This window comes from Schistocerca gregaria, chromosome 9 (genome assembly GCF_023897955.1).
Source record: "Schistocerca gregaria isolate iqSchGreg1 chromosome 9, iqSchGreg1.2, whole genome shotgun sequence".
Taxonomy (NCBI): Eukaryota; Metazoa; Arthropoda; class Insecta; order Orthoptera; family Acrididae; genus Schistocerca; species Schistocerca gregaria.
This window is the reverse complement of record NC_064928.1, coordinates 176,512,524-176,531,060: the sequence shown is the minus strand read 5'-3', so window position 1 is coordinate 176,531,060 and position 18,537 is coordinate 176,512,524.

The following is an 18,537-nucleotide window of genomic DNA, read 5'->3' as shown; positions in this document are numbered from 1 at the left end:
GCCAACACCGCGGTTCCTGGTGTGTCCGCTGTGCCGTGCGTGTGATCATTGCTTGTACAGCCCTCTCGCAGTGTCCGGAGCAAGTATGGTGGGTCTGACACACCGGTGTCAATGTGTTCTTTTTTCATTTCCAGGAGTGTATTTGATATCCATATTTTGCTTAGATGGCAGAAATGTTTAGCAGCTGAGTCTTACAGCCATAACTCCACGTTTCCCAATTCCACAAAACAGGGAAATGAATTTAAGGCCAAGTCCATTAGGTCAGAGGCATGGGGACAAACACATAATGAATATATCTCTTTCTCAAATTAAAATATGAGGTATTATCTTTGCTATGTGACCAAAAGTATCCGGACACTCCCAAAATCGTACGTTTTCCATATTGGGTTCACTGTGCTGCTACTTAGTGCCAGGTACTCCATATCAGCGATCTCAGTAGTCACAACGTGAGCAGGTGATTGGGTGTCACTTCTATACGCGATATTTCCACAATCCTAAACACCTGTAAGTCCACTGCTTCCGACGTGATAGTGAAGTGGAAATGTGAAGGGAAACGTGAAGGGACAGCACAAAAGCGCACAGGCCGGCCTCGTCTGTTGAGTGACAGAGACGGCCGACAGTATAATGTGTAATAGGCAGACATCTATCCAGGCCATCACACAGGATTTCTAAACAGTAACAGGATCCAATGCAAGTACTATGACAGTTCGAAGGAACGTGAGAAATCTTGGATTTCTTGGTGAAGCAGCCTCTCATAAGCCAAACGACGTCTCGCTTGGTGTAAGTAGCGTAAACATTAAATGATTGAATAGTGGAAAAACGCCGTGTGGAGTGACGAATCATGGTACTCAATGCGGCGATCCGATGGCAGGTTGTGGGTATGGCGAATGCCCGGTGAACGCCATCTGCCAGCGTGTGTAGTGCGTAGGCGGTGGTGTTACGGTGTGGTCGTGTTTTTCATGGAGTGGGCTTGCACCCCTTGTTTTGTGTGGTACTATCACGGCACAGACCTAAATTGATGTTTTAAGCACCTTTCTTCCCATTGTTGAAGAGCAATTCGTGGATGACGATTGCATCTTTCAACACGATCGAGCACCTGTTCATAACGCACGGCCTGTCGTGTAGCGAGTTCTGGAGCGAGTTTTCTGGTGTGTTCTCCAGAACACTCATGTTCCACCGGAAATGAACATGTGTTCGTGAGATATTAGTAATAACACTCCGATTTTTCGACATTTTAGCGGTAATATTTATTTTCTTAAAATAATATTATTATTATGTGTTATTAGTTATGTTTTAAAATTAAAATAATCGCTGAATCATCAGGTTTTCCTCATTTTTAAGATTTTGTTAATCCAGAAAATAAAAAAGGTGTTCCATCAAGGTAACTGGATTCTTAAAGTGATCCATCAGAGGAAACTTATCGACCCCTACTATAGCTTATACTATGCTTACTTACTGTCTTCTAACTAACACGGTCAGATTTGTTACATACAGTCTTCAAGATTCGTGACAAACGATTAAATGTGAAGATATTAGAATGCAGGCAGTTGTAGCGTGAATAGTGCTTCTTATTCCATACTGAAAGAAGAAAGGGATACAGCAGGGATTCGCCATTTTATCTAGAATCAAAGAAGGCGTTATTATTTACCGTAAACTCCTTTTTTGCTGTTGTTAATCTTCTCGTATTCACTAAAGTCTGTCTGCAGTAATGTGAAACAGCATTAGTCAGTTCAGTGATCGTCATTTCAATTCCCTACATTTTTCAAGAAGAAATGCAAATTAATCAAGTAATCAGTTCGCTCCATTTCAGATCCATCAAATGGGATCCTCCAGTATCATTCGTGAACATTTCGCTAAACCTATAGCACTTAGATTTGGAAGGACAGAGTCTCTCAGAATAACAGGAGTGCCACAATTTTTGCGAGCATGAGCAAAATAGCACAGTCAATTTTGTCAATTTGAGAAATATTGCCTGGAATCATTCTAATATATATATATATATATATATATATATATATATATATATATATATATATGTGTGTGTGTGTGTGTGTGTGTGTAAAATATATATACACTTAATAACGATAAGATAATGGACGAGTCGTGAATTTCGAGATTTTCCCGGCTAATACAACGTTAAGCCGCTAGAATGCGGTGAATTTATCGTATCACATTATCGAATGTTATTGAGATGCTTGAGGAAACTTCATGGCATCTCCATCAGTTAATTATTAGACACACTTTCAACATCTTATTCTGCCATACTTCGTGTGAATATGTGATGATACTCTATCACTGTGCTTAATATAATTTGTGTAAAATAACCTGCCGTTTGCAAGAAGATTTTACTGTAACCTGACTTCGACACCGACTATTGGTGTGTTCACCAGAAAATCCAAACAGGTAGCTAAAAAGATTACAAAACAACAAACATAGACAGGAAACGCGATACAAGGTTATTACACCGGACAGATCTAGTGGAGTCTCTAAACACCTGTGGTAACAGAGGAAGAAATAAAATGGTTCAAATGCCTCTGAGCACTATGGGGCTTAATATCTATGGTCATCAGTCCCCTAGAACTTTGAACTACTTAAACCTAACTAACCTAAGGACATCACACAACACCCTGCCATCACGAGGCAGAGAAAATCCCTGACCCCGCCGGGAATCGAACCCGGGAACCCGGGCGTAGGAAGCCAGAACGAACACAGGAAGAGATTTACGAGCAATTCATTTCATCTGTTACTACAACTGAGTATACTCTCCTCATAAATCTCTTCAGTATTGAAAGTCGCGAGATCTATATGTTCTTATCTCGAGTTTTCTACTGAAAATATCTTGCTTGTACTCTTGTTAACTTTACTATTACAGAGATCGCCTAAACTCTTATTTTATTTTTATTGGTCCTGTGTGCAACAAATAACTTACTTGGTCTTTCTGCTGCCACTGCTTGATCTGCTGCATTCCATTACTTCACAAAAACATAAAAAATCCTATTATTCATGCTGAGTGCAATGCATGTTCTGTATGGCGGCTCCTGCTTTTGCTGCGGCTGCTGCTGCTTACTACAACTACATATAATTCAAGAAAAAGGGTTTGGTCAAATCTAAACTCGATAAATGATAACGCAAACAAAAATCTATATTCTGAAAGCGATTCTTTCTCTTTCAATTAACAAAACGCTAGAAGCTATTTGAACAATCGCATTGTTTGTAAATCTGCCTCCAGTGGCATTAAAGCAATATTACAAATCAATCAAACTCCTGAGACAGACTAAAATACTTCTCAATTGAATACATAGTGAAACAATTCCCTGACAATTAGAAAAGAAATCAATGACAAAAATCAATACTTAATCTAACAATGGTTTCCCTTAAGAATTCAACTCCTATCATTATCAAAACTACCGTCTGCTGCTACGCACATACACAAACCCTTTTCTTTAAATTAATAAGTGCGCTGCAAATTATAAAAAAATATCAACTGAATACCAAATCCTGTGTCGCTACTGGCGGACACGGCAGTACGGCAGCTCGGCGACGACCCCTCGCCCAACACACGTGCGCACCACAGCAGGCGGGCTCCTTCCAAACTGCCACCAGTTAATCCGTGTGCTGCGAGGCGCGACAACAATATCTTAGATTCCAGAGCTTGTGTATACGCGCTGTAGCAAACCTTTACATCCTAAGAGAGTATTGCCAACTCTCAGTATAATAATCTGTATTCTTGGTTTTTCTCTATGTTAATGCTTTTGTAATCTTGTTAGCTAACTGTTTCAATTTTCTGATGAAGATACCCAAAGTCTGTACGAAAATCCAGGTTAAAGTAAAATCGTGTTGCAACCGGCCTTCTGTATTATAAAAATTATATTGTTGTACCGTTGCGTCTCACAGCCATGTTTATAATTGTGTTCTTAAACCGGGTGATTTCATTGTGCAGTCTCTGGCTCACTGTTCGGTTCCGTCGTATGAGAATGCGTGGCTTTGTTATACCAACACAGTGTTAGCCTAGCAACAGGCTCTGTCCCCACGAATCCTGTTCTGAGCCACCGAATCGCTTTGGTCGGCGACGGCGGAAGAGGGCGGACGTGAAGATGCAGACCGTAGTCTAGTTTAGAAAGGGACCACGGACCGGTACAGACGGAGAAGCGTAGTTCCACCTGCTCCACAAGAGGTAGCGTTGGTGACGCGTAGGACACTGAGAGACCTCTCACAGCGGGCTGCAAGGTAAGACACGTGGAAGGACAAAGAAAGCTTTCTGTCGAGTATGAGCCCCAGGAATTTCGTACATTCAACGAACGGGAGTGTAACAGGTCCGAGATGTAAAGACCGTAGAAGAAAGTAATTGCACCGCCGCAAATTCCTGCAAACGGTTTTACAGTGAAAAAGCGGAAGCCACTGTCGATTCTCCTCGAGTAAAGTCGATCGAGACATCGCTGGAGGAGCCGCTCGACGAGACAAGTTCGTGGAGAACTGCAATATATGGCGAAATCGTCAACAAAAAGGGAGCCGGAGATTCCTGGTGGGAGGCCATTATAGAGTTAATGCTGATAGGAAAGAGTACGGCACTCAGGACGGGACCCTGAGGAACACAGTTTCCCTGGATAAAAGTGTCCGACAAGGCACAACTCACACGCACCTTGAAAACTCGGTCTTTTAAATATTCTTGAAGGAAACGAGGCATTCGACCTCGTAAGCCGCACGTGTAGAGGGGGCGGAGGATACCAGTCCTCCAGCAGGTTTCGTTGGCCTTCTCCAAATGGAAGAGCACGGCCACAGTCTGCGATTTTCGCAGAAGGCCGTTCAAGACATGGTTGGACAAAGTCACGAGATGGTCAACTGCAGAACGGCGTGCTCGAAATTGGGAGACTCGAGCCACCATACCAGCCGGACATGAATCATACGTACCATCATATTGCAGACACAGCTGGTCCGATACATGGGGTGGTAGCTAGAAGGAAAGTGTTTGACCAAACCGGGCTTAGGTAAGTGTACGGCAGTGGTTTCACTCCAGGGCGTGGAAAACTAACCCTCTGCCCGTATGTGGCTGTACGTATGAAGCAGAGAGCGCTTGCCCACAAGGGAAAGGTTCTGCAACATTTCAATGTGAATATTGTCCGGCCCTGGGGCGGAGGATTGACTGGAATACTCTTTCAAATTCTGAACGTGGCAGGGGTAAAATACATGCAGCGAAAGGCTATTTACAATTTGTACATAAACCAGATGGCAGTTATAAGAGTCGAGGAACATGAAAGGGAAGCAGTGGTTGGGAAGGGAGTGAGACAGGGTTGTAGCCTATCCTCGATGTTATTCAATCTGTATATTGAGCAAGCAGTAAAGGAAACAAAAGAAAAGTTCGGAGTAGGTATTAAAATCCATGGGGTGTCGAGTACGTGTCACAGAGAACGGACCACTCGACACGATGGGAAAGCTGGGCAGTGCAGAAGGTGAGATCCAAATGGAAACAGGTATGCGTGGAGTCTCGGAGAAATGTGGGTGCTCCTGTGTTAAGACAGGGAAGGTTAAGTTGATTCAGAAGTTCAGCAAAGAGGGCACCTCTCGGACAGGTACTGGGATGGTGTGCAGCAGAAGGGGTTAGGTAGCTGCCCAATAAGTTAGAGGAAGTCTGCCCTGATCACAGTGAATGACAGAGGGATGTAAACGGTACAAAGGGAAAAAGGTCATGCGAGGAACGAAAATATGAGCTACAACAGCTTGTAGGCAGGTAGTCAGGGAGATGAATAGACTAAGAACGTCATCCTGTATGAGCAACATGACTCTCCCACATAATAGAATGTCATCCTCGGGGGAAAGGTCAAAACGCACCGGAAACAAACGCGAGAGCGCAAAGCGGCCGTGAGGACAAAATTTTGTTTCCTGAAGGCAGAGAACAAGAGGACGCTGCGATTCTAAGACCAGTCGTAAATCATGTTTGTTTAATCGTAAACCACGAACGCTTTATTGAATGGGTGTCATAACGAGGAAAGGAGGGGAGAGAAAAATAAGCAATTTAATGGACGATTACCACTGCACAGAAACGTGCAAATTTATTGTTATTTTTTGGTCGATCATTCGCCTCTGACGCCTTACCTGCATCTCGTCTTACGTCTTCGTCGTAGACAGGATAGTATGCTTATTCTCTGAATTCTGAGACAGTAAGAGTCAGTGAGTAGTTGACTAGTGTATCGTTTATCTGTTTAGGAACATGTGCCAAATAGTTTTACTTTCCTGCATGCTATTCCAACTGCCACAAAGGATTTGCATGAAGGCTAACACCCCTGACTTGTTTCTACATTAATCTACCAACTTCACGTAACTGTATGGTTCATTGAGCATTGTGGATTGTGCATAGTATCTGCCGTGCTTGTTAATAGCTTGTTCGACGTCCACATACAACGATGGATTGACTGACTGATTCATTCATATATTCATTCAGTTAATTATATCTCTAAACAAATCGTTTGAATTTACTTTTTACACTGGCTGCAAAACCCGCAAATAATTCGGTAGAGAAACAGAAAAGGAAGGTACCCAAAATCTGTATACCATCTTTTTTCTCTTTCCACGCATTGTGACAGTCAAATGTTTACTTAGTTGCCGATCCACATCTATTTCAATTGAGAGTACGACAGTCCTAACACAACGGTGACTTACTTATCCCTAAGATCTCTTAATTGTCCCTGTATGTAAATGCCTATCCTTATTGACGTGGTTGTTCGACTTACTATCTGATGTCAAACGAGACGTATTTTCAGTGAAATCTACATCGAAAAATCCTCATATTCCGCAAATTAAAGAGTTTCAACGCTTACCACAGTTAGGTACATTATCTTACCATCCCACGGCAACGACAGCGAGTTGCGATTCCTCTCTCGTCGGCTCCTTAAAGCAGAATTCCTGTCCCTCCGGATCTTTATCGGCAGTGCGCCTCTTCCTCTTGAACAGGTGGCCAAAACAGAAGTCTAGCTCCTGGCGGAACAGACGGGTCACCACACGACGAAACATCTGCGGCAGGAAGGGGACAGTCTCGCTGAGAGTTTGGAAGGACATTCAACATTACTGACGTAGTCGATAACAATGCGGGATTCTTCCACTTACTTTTAAACAATGAAACAGTAATAGCCAAGAAAGCTACAAATTTTTCCATTGGTGATTACAACCTACAGAAAGTACAGCTATCGCCTCCGTGTAGTTAAAAATTTCCTGTTGAAGTGCCAACGCACGCGACTAAACTTGGTTAAGTTAGATCTACTTCCAAGCTCTTCGTACCCGTTCTGCCAACAGTGAATTCAAGTTTCTGTGTGACACACAGTGGTTACGGTTACTACAAGCCACAGGACAAGTTGGGAGACGGGGCCAAATTTCTAGTAGGTTACTGTCGAGTTGACATTTTCACACACAAATGCTTTATTGATATCTTATAGAAACTAGCAGTACGGCAATAAACAGCCTTTTAAACAAGCCGCTAACGGCAATCAAATAATTTATATCAACGCAATAGTTAAACATTACTTTAAAAAACGGCAGTCAAGTCATTTATAGCAATACAACAGCTAATTTTTTTAAAAAACACAGAAGCTAACACTACGGCAAAACAGCCTTTCAAAACACGCCGCTAACGGCAATCCAGTAATTTATAGCAATACAACAGTTAATATAAATTTAAAGAACATTAGTAAACAGGCTACTAAAGTAAATACAGAACTTTGTTAATAAGGTACGGTGAGGTAGTGAAGCTACCTACACCGCCATTAAAAAAAAAATCAAAAGTCTTAGCAAACACACGATTACTGTCAATAGAGGAATGGAGGAATTTAAAAGAAGTTTTTAAACAAAAGTGTCCTGGAATATCATTAGAACATTACAAATATGACGGACCCGTGTAAGGCGGCCACAAATCACCCACTCAGGAATGCACAGGCTAGACAGAATACTGAACAATTTAAATACACCCGTAAACACAATTGCCACTCTCAGGCTGGTCACTGCACCGACCTTTAGCCAGCGAAAACTTGTAATAAGATGGCTTAACATGCTGACAGAATTAGAGCTAACCTCGTGCAAGGAAACATTACACCACGCAGTCCTGAATGAGCGACCACACGATCAACCAAGAAGAAGCATGAATTTACTCATAACACGCGGCACAATAGCGAAACAATTGAAATGCCAAAACGACACCTCCCGTCGTGCAGTAACGAGAGGAGGAGGAAAGATCACTGTCTTCAATTACACCGGTGCCGGGGACAGGAAACCCGATCGCTGGAGGCCACAAGGCAGAAGAGACACTGGTTACGCAAACTTATTACTTAATGAGTAAACCTTCCACTAATTTAACTTGCAATTATGCTCGAACAGGCAAGGATCCACACATCCGACCGCGCACGCGTCGCCAGCGTACCGAACACGCCAGGGTTACGCGACAACACGCTCTGTCGCCGGAGTTCACATCTTCTCTGCAACGTTGACGAGTATTGACCGCTCCTTCATGTAGGTGTCTCTATTTTAAACTCCAGTGTCGAAACGGAGGACTTAAAGAAGCTTGTTAACGTCCCACTAAGGTGAAATGCACAGCAACTAATCGTGGGGCGATTCTGTGTACAACCAATCCGCGGGGAGCTCTTCCGTCAACTCGACCCGCTCGTTACACACAACCGACGTACATCACGTGGCGACTCGGTACAACCGACGACGCCTGGTCCGCGCTGGCGAGCCACACCGCCCTCCCGTGTCCACCAGACTCTCTCCGAGCGCTCAACGCTCCTACTTCCGCGCCACCACACAAAGTTACAACCTGTCAAAGACCTCACTTCCTTCATAACACTTTCCCGGAACCAAACGCAGATATCGATAGCAGAGGGAAAAGAGAACCAAGCAGCCACTTAATGACAGACAACATATCAAATAAACATGTCAGGGGAAGAAAAGGAAAACCAATGAAATCTAAATACACTCCTGGAAATGGAAAAAAGAACACATTGACACCAGTGCGTCAGACCCACCATACTTGCTCCGGACACTGCGAGAGGGCTGTACGAGCAATGATCACACGCACGGCACAGGGGACACACCAAGAACCGCGGTGTTGGCCGTCGAATGGCGCTAGCTGCGCAGCATTTGTGCACCGCCGGCGTCAGTGTCAGCCAGTTTGCCGTGGCATACGGAGCTCCATCGCAGTCTTTAACACTGGTAGCATGCCGCGACAGCGTGGAGGTGAACCGTATGTGCAGTTGACGGACTTTGAGCGAGGGCGTATAGTGGGCATGCGGGAGGCCGGGTGGACGTACCGCCGAATTGCTCAACACGTGAGGCGTGAGGTCTCCACAGTACATCGATGTTGTCGCCAGTGGTCGGCGGAAGGTGCACGTGCCCGTCGACCTGGGACCGGACCGCAGCGACGCACGGATGCACGCTAAGACCGTAGGATCCTACGCAGTGCCGTAGGGGACCGCACCGCCACTTCCCGGCAAATTAGGGACACTGTTGCTCCTCAGGTATCGGCGAGGACCATTCGCAACCGTCTCCATGAAGCTGGGCTACGGTCCCGCACACCGTTAGGCCGTCTTCCGCTCACGCCCCAACATCGTGCAGCCCGCCTCCAGTGGTGTCGCGACAGGCGTGAATGGAGGGACGAATGGAGACGTGTCGTCTTCAGCGATGAGAGTCGCTTCTGCCTTGGTGCCAATGATGGTCGTATGCGTGTTTAGCGCCGTGCAGGTGAGCGCCACAATCAGGACTGCATACGACCGAGGCACACAGGGCCAACACCCGGCATCATGGTGTGGGGAGCGATCTCCTACACTGGCCGTACACCTCTGGTGATCGTCGAGGGGACACTGAATAGTGCACGGTACATCCAACCGTCATCGAACCCATCGTTCTACCATTCCTAGACCGGCAAGGGGACTTGCTGTTCCAACAGGACAACGCACGTCCGCATGTATCCCGTGCCACCCAACGTGCTCTAGAAGGTGTAAGTCAACTACCCTGGCCAGCAAGATCTCCAGATCTGTCCCCCATTGAGCATGTTTGGGACTGGATAAAGCGTCGTCTCACGCGGTTTGCACGTCCAGCACGAACGCTGGTCCAACTGAGGCGGCAGGTGGAAATGACATGGCAAGCCGTTCCACAGGACTACATCCAGCATCTCTACGATCGTCTCCATGGGAGAATAGCAGCCTGCATTGCTGCGAAAGGTGGATATACACAGTACTAGTGCCGACATTGTGCATGCTCTATTGCCTGTGTCTATATGACTGTGGTTCTGTCAGTGTGATCATGTGATGTATCTGACCCCAGGAATGTGTCAATAAAGTTTCCCCTTCCTGGGACAATGAATTCACGGTGTTCTTATTTCAATTTCCAGGAGTGTACAAGGTATAGCAGGAGTCGATACACGGCTTACTGTGCCTTTGAACAAACTTCGTAAATCTTTCCGCTTTCGACATTTCATTGCGTAGTACATTGTTGAATTTTTACTAGTCGGCAAAAAATTTAATAGAAAGAGGTAATGCAGGTGGATCAATTCGTTCATCAGGAAATACATTACTCTAGGATATATAAGACGGTAATTCAGTAATCTGAAATGGAGAAGTATGCTTTCTTAGTCATTACAGCGAATCTGTTAAATTGTCAAAAAGAAGTGTTACGTTCAACAAGATTCAAAAATTGTTGGTGTCCGAGATGGAGAAGCAAGACGATAGACGGGGATGAATGTAATGATGTCCTGGAGAGGCGAAGGCTCGTCAAGGGATGTACAGCCACGTAGGAGGAGCAGTCAGTTCTTTGTACTGGTCTCACTAGCTCATTGTTCGAATACTGTGCTTTATTAGTCGGCAAAAAAACAACAGAAAGACGTAATTCAAGAGGACAAATTACTTGTTCAGAAAAAATACTGCACTAAAAATATTACACATCCAGGCCTTAATGTAAAATTCGAAATTATACTTTCGTGGCCATTTTAGTGGTCTGCTAAATTCCCATGTTGTTATTGTTGCTGTCTTCAGTCCAGAGATTGGTTTGATGCAGCTCTCCATTCTAATCTATGCTGTGCAAGCTTCTTTATCTCCCAGTACCTACTGCAGCCTACATCCTTCTGAATCTGTTGAGTGTATTCATCTCTTGGTCTCCCTCCACGATTTTTACCCTCCACGCTGCCCTCCAACACTAAATTGGTGATCCCTTGATGTCTCAAAACATGTCCTACCAACCGATCCCTTCTTCTAGTCAAGTTGTGCCACAAACTCCTCTTCTCCCCAATTCTATTTAATACCTCCTCATTAGTTATGTGATCTACCCCTCTAATCTTCAGCATTCTTCTGTAGCACCACATTTCGAAAGCTTCTATTCTCTTCTTGTATAAACTATTTATCGCCAACGTTTCACTTCCCTACATGGCTACATCCCATACAAATACTTTCAGAGACGACTTCCTGACACTTAAATCTATACTCGATGTTAACAAATTTCTCTTCTTCAGAAACGCTTTCCTTGCAATTGCCAGTCTACATTTTATATCCTCTCTACTTCCACCATCATCAGTTATTTTGCTTCCCAAATAGCAAAACTCATTTACTAGTTTAAGCGTCTCGTTTCCTAATCTAATTCCCGCAGCATCATCCGATTTGATTCGACTACATTCCATCATCCTCGTTTTGCTTTTGTTGATGTTCATCTTATGTCCTTCATTCAAGACACTGCCCATAAAGAAAGTTTTCTTCAGTAGACGTTCCGTAAGATTGCCTAAAACTTTAAAATTAATTGTGCATAATTTTAGCGTATCCACACTGCTACAAACTTCTGTTTGTTGCTGTAAGGGCTCCTCAGCTCGCCACCGCCAGAACCACATCTCATGATATCAGATGGTGCAGCCTAGTAAAAACATCAGAAAACTTAATGGGATCTTCTACGACAGTTGTCCTGGATGGTGCGATTTGCTTCTTAATTTACTTAAGTCCTCTTATCATCCATTTGGACGCAAATCATGGGAATCATAAGTTACGATTTTCCTTAAAGAAGTGCGTGAAACACTTAGAAGTTGGTCTGATGAACTACACTATTGGCCATTAAAATTTCTACACCACGAAGATGACGTGATACAGACGCGAAATTCAACCGACAGGAAGCAGATGCCGTGATATGCAAATGATTATTAGCTTTTCAGAGTATTCACACAAGGTAGGCGCTAGTGACCACACCTACAACGTGTTGACATGAGGAGAGTTTCCAACCGATTTCTCATACACAAACAGCAGCTGACCGGCGTTGCCTGGTGAAACGTTGTTGTGATGCCTCGTGTAAGGAGGAGAAATGCGTACCATCACGTTTCTGACTTTGATAAAGGTCGGATTGTAGCCTATCACGATTGCGGTTTATCGTATCGCGACATAGCTGCTCCCGTTGGTCGATATCCAGTGACTGTTAGCAGAATATGGAATCGGTGGGTTCCACAGGGTAATAAGGAACACCGTGCTGGATCCCAACGGCCTCGTATCACTAGCAGTCGAGATGACAGGCATCTTATCCGCATTGCTGTAACGGATCGTGCAGCCACGTCTCGATCCCTGAGTCAACAGATGGCCACGTTTGCAAGACAACAACCATCTGCACGAGCAGTTCGACGACGTTTGCAGCAGCATGGACTATCAGCTCGAAGACCATGGCTGCGGTTACCCTTGACGCTGCATCACAGACAGGAGCGTCTGCGATGGTGTACTCAACGACGAACCTGGGTGCACGAATGGCAAAACGTCATTTTTTCGGATGAATCAAGGTTCTTTTTACAGCATAATGATGGTCGCATCCGTGTTTGGCGACATCGCGGCGAACGCACATTTGTAGCGTGTATTCGTCATCGCCATACTGACGTATCAAAGGGCATGATGATACGGGGTGCCATTGGTTACACGTCTCGGTCACCTTTTGTTAGTATTGACGGCACTTTGGACAGTGGACGTTCCATTTCAGATGTGTTACGACCCTTGGCTCTACCCTTCATTCGAACCTTGCAAAACCCTACATTTCAGCAGGATAATGCACGACCGCATGTTGCAGGTCCTTCACAGGCCTCTCTGGATACAGAAGATGTTCGACTGCTGCCGTGCCAGCACATTCTCCAGATCTCTCAACAATTGAAAACGTCTGGTCAATGGTGGCCGTGCAACTGGCTCATCACAATACGCCAGTCACTACTCTTGACGAACTGTGGTATCGTGTTGAAGCTGCATGGGTAGCTGTACCTGTACACGCCATCGAAGCTCTGTATGACTCAATGCCCAGGCGTATAAAGGCCGTTTTACAGCCATAGGTGGTTGTTCTGGGTACTGATTTCTCAGGATCTATGCGCCCAAACTGCATGAAAATGTAATCACATGTCAGTTCTAGTATAATATATTTGTCCAATGAATAACCGTTTATCATCTGCATTTCTTCCTGGTGTAGTAATTTTATGTCCAGTAGTGTATGTAGATCAGTAGAAACATTACTGTACATCTAGGAGACTATATAGTTATATCTGTGAGACTTGTATCTTTAATGTAAGAAATGAAATGAAACTTTACAGTGACTCCTTACAACTGAAACATAAAATACTGAAACCAACAATCCAGTAATACTTTATCTATATGCTAGGGAAATATGCTGAAAACAGGACACAAAATTATCAAGTGTCTTATACAATAGTCGAAGGAGCATCATATGTGTAATGACGAAGGCGAATCGCACACAATCCTGAAATAACTCCGCTCGTAGGAATCAAATTTAAATTACCAAGTCAAAAAACAATGGTTCAAATGGCTCTGAGCACTATACGAGTTAACTTCTTAGGTCATCAGTCCCCTAGAACTTAGAACTACTTAAACCTAACTAACCTAAAGACACCACACACATCCATGCCCGAGGAAGGATTCGAACCTGCAACCGTAGCGGTTACCAAGTCGTAATGTAGCTTACGCTGCATGATAGGATGTATCTCATTAACATGTGCGACCAGAAACTAAGCCCCATTATGGAATTTCTCTGCTGGCAAATATTCGGTCTAAACAATAGCTTTGACTGTTAAGATAAAATACGAAATACAACTGATGACAAACAATGCAAGTTTAGACATTCTCCTATATCGATGTTGACAGGGACGACAGAAGAGTGTACAGCATTTCCATAGTCCTATCTATGAGAACAGTTACGCCCTTTCCTTAACTAACAATTAAAACTACTTGAGCCAACAATATTGCGGTCTCTACAAATCTCACACGCCACTGTTAGACTACCGAGATACGAAACGAAGTTGCGTATTCCTCAACCATGTCGCGTATCATTGAACTCTGGGCGGGCTGCGACTTTTTTTCAAATTTCGGGAGTGAAACTGAGAAAAAAGTAATAGCAGCAGTAGCCGGCAATAAAATGAAAACCAGTTGACACTTACCGCGTAAGATACGTAGTCTTTCCACAGCAAGCGCGAAGAGATTCGTAAGCACGGAATTAGCTCCTTCGTATTACGCTTCAGACTGTCTCTTAGCAACGTCACTCCTAGTGTCCAGTCATTTCCTATTGTTGACGGCGTTGCTGGCCACCGATGTTTCGCAGTAGAGACAGTGCTTTATCGTTGCCGGAGATGAACTTTTCAATCCACATGTCGGGTCTAGTGAAGCAGGGGATACAACCCGTTGGCTTTGAGCAATGACGTCACACATTAGTCATAGATAGTAATGTCTTCACTTCGAGGCATAGATAATAAAACAGTTCTGTGTCCCGGAACAGCGCTATCATTGTACATTAAAATTATTCGCAATGATATTGAGGTAATTTGTAGTATTCGTTTGTAATCGTAGAACAATATATACTGTCTTATTTTCGTTTATAGGAATGGATTTGTCTGTTTGTGGGTATGTAATTTTCGTTACTGTCTGTCTAGGCGAGCTTCGGTTATTCCTCGATATTTCTGTGTGGTAAGTTCACTTTTCCATTTGCTTCTTTCACTGTATTTCACTATTTTGACATATTTCACTGTTTTGTTCCACCATTATGTGTATTTTCGTGTTGTGAAGTACGTAATAGAAATTTCTCGGCTGTCGATCTTCTTTCGTTTCCCAGCACTAGTATCAATACGACATTTTGGAATGTGTACTTGCTATACCACAGGCGAAAGCCCTGACACAACTGAAATTTGCACCCCGTCCTTCACTTCGCCTTTACACTGACGACACGACGAAAATTTGTATCCCGTCCTTCACTTCGCTTTTACACCGACACTATATGGGATACTATTAGCGTCCAAGGCAACAAGAAAACTGTGCCCCATAGTGAAGTACGGGATACAAATTCTACATGTGTCGTCTTCTTGTCTCCGTGTAGTTCAGTTGTGGTACAGGTTTCAAATGTAACGTACGTCTATTTCCACCTTTTCGTTACCAGTGTACATATATAGAGGTCAACGGAAGCCTGGTATACATATATTACATACGTAGGTCCTTCGGTCATCAGCAGTACTGATATGTACGTAAGAAAAGACTGTTAGTAATAGCGGAAACGAAATAAACAACACATCTACAATTTGTATCCCGTGTTCCACTTGCGATTTACTGAAGCGGAGGGTACACCGTTCAAGTGAAGAACAGGACAGTAACGCTAGTGAAAACGAAGAAATCGACTTACGACAAACTCGTATTCCGTACTGTACTTAACAACACACTTCGAGTGAGCTTTTAATTTGTATCCGGTGTTTCATTTACGGTTGAGTGAAGCAGGGGATACATAGTTCAGGTGAACAACAGGACAGCAATGCTAGTTGAAACTAAGAAATCGACGTACGCTGAACTTTTATCCCGTACTGCACTTAAGCAATACAGTTCTACAGAGTTTCGAGATACAACTGACATACATGTAACGTGATGTATTCTTTGATAGTAATATATTTCATTCATTTCTTTCCATTGTATTTTCCGGAGAAATACTAAGATACAAACACGTGATATCGTTAAAGTGAAAATGCTTCTGGCCCTTGTATATTTGAAGTACAGTTTTTCTCTCTTGCATTCCTTTGTTTCTGAACGTTCTTCTCAGCTCTTTCATCTTTGTAATACATGCTCTCTGGCCAATTCTGACGTCATTGGTCAAAGCTGACGGTTTGTATCCCCTGCTAAACTTGACCCCACATATCTCGGACTTTCACTGTTTGAGACCGTAAAATAGATGACGAAAATGAAATTTATAATATAATGCAGATTGCTCCTCTTGCGTCTTTCCGGTACAGTGTTGGTGTTACTTACAGTTATTATAATAACATCAAGTAGTCCTTATAAGCGCGATACCTCAATTGAAATCATTCATCTCCCACAGCAAAGTCGATTGTTCCACATTCATAGTCGTAATCGTTTTCTTGCGTTTTTAATTCTATTCTTAATGGCGAAAACCTCGGACGAGGTACATAAAAAAAAGTCTACTTTGTACTACAGTGGCCACAACAGTCAACACATTTTTGCTGTGGGATTTACAGTCACTCAAAGCACTGAATAACTAGTGATTGGATTTAAAGCAGTAAGTCCTAAGGTATGTTTTATGCGAATGAAGTCGGCATTCCTTAACTTCAATCTCCTAATTTCCCCTGAGGAAAACACAGCAGAAACAAGGACACCTTCTGAGAAACTGAGGAAAACTCATCGACAGTCTCCAAAGAATGATATAAAGGTGGTAACGGGAGTCATGAATGCTAGAAGTAATATCAACGGATTCCGTCTGATAAATTTTTCAGCATCACTTAACGTGACAATTTATAGGGCATGGTTCCAATATAAAATTATACATAAAATGACCTGAGTGTCTCCAGAAAAACAATGGTAGGAACCGAACAGATCATACATTAATAGATATCGGTTGTTGTTGTTGTTGTTGTTGTGGTCTTCAGTCCTGAGACTGGTTTGATGCACCTCTACATGCTACTCTATCCTGTGCAAGCATCTTCACCTCCCAGTACCTACTGCGACTTACATCCTTCTGAATCTGCTTGGTGTATTCATCTCTTGGTCTCCCTCTACGATTTTTACCCTCCACGCTGCCCTCCAATACTAAACTGCTGATCCCTTGATGCCTCAGAACATCTCCTACCAACCGATCCCTTCTTCTAGTCAAGTTGTGCCATAAACTTCTCTACTCCCCAGTCCAACACAATACCTCCTCATTAGTTATGTGATCCACCCATCGAATCTTCAGCATTCTTCTGTAGCACCACTTTTCGAAAGCTTCTATTCTCTTCTTGTCTAAACTATTTATCGTCCATGTTTCACTTCCATACATGGCTACACTACATACAAATACTTTCAGAGACGACTTACTGATACATAAATCTATATTCGATGTTAACAAGTTTCTCTTCTTCAGAAACGCTTTCCTTGTCATTGCCTGTCTACATTTTATATCCTCTCTACTTCGACCATCATGTTATTTTGCTCCCCAAATAGCAAAACTCCTTTACTACTTTAAGTGTCTCATTTCCTGATCTAATTCCCTCAGCATCACCCGACTTCATTCGACTACAATCCATTACCCTCGTTTTGCTTTTGTTGATGTTCATCTTATATCTTCTCTTCAAGACACTATCGGTATGGCTGTAAATGTACTACAGTGTCGTAGTTTCAGAGATGCTAATAGGAACACTGATCTTTATCTCCTAATAGGAAACGATGGAGGGAGAATTTCAAATTAACGCTAAGGTAAAGGAAGTAAACTATATAAGTATAATATCTCAGAACTTAAGAAACCAAGGAAGGATGAAAACGTGGCTTCTAATTTGCAAAATAGCTTGAAATCAGCGCAGCAGAAAAATACTCCTACATACAGAGTGGTCCATTGATAGTGACCGTGCCAAATATCTCACGAAATAGGCGTCAAACGAAAAAACTACAAAAAAAGAAGCTTGTCTAGCTTGAAGGGGGACACCAGATGGCGCTATGGTTGATCCGCTAGATGCCGCTGCCAAAGATAAAACGATAACAACTGCGTTTTTTTTAAAAATAGGAATCCCCATTTTTATTACATATTCGTGTAGTACATAAAGAAATATGAATGTTTTAGTTGGACCACTTTTTTTGCTTTGTGATAGATAGCGCTGTGATTGCCAAAACGAATAAGTACGTTGTATCACGTAACATTCCGCCAGTGAGGACGGTATTTGCTTCGTGTTACATTACCAGTGTTAAAATGGACCGTTTACCAATTGCGGAAAAGGTAGATACCGTGTTGATATATATTGTGATCAAAAAACCCAACGGGCGTGTGCTATTTATGCTGCTCAGTATCCTGGACGACATCATCCAAGTGTCCGGACAGTTCGCCGAAGAGTTATTTAAGGAAACAGGAAGTGTTCAGCCACATGTGAAACGTCAACCACGACCTGCAACAAATGATAATGTCCAAGTAGGTGTTTTAGCTGCTGTCACGGCTAATCCGCACATCAGTAGCAGACAAATTGCGCGAGAATCGGGAATATCAAAAACGTCGGTGTTGAGAATGCTACATCAACATCGATTGCACCCATACCATATT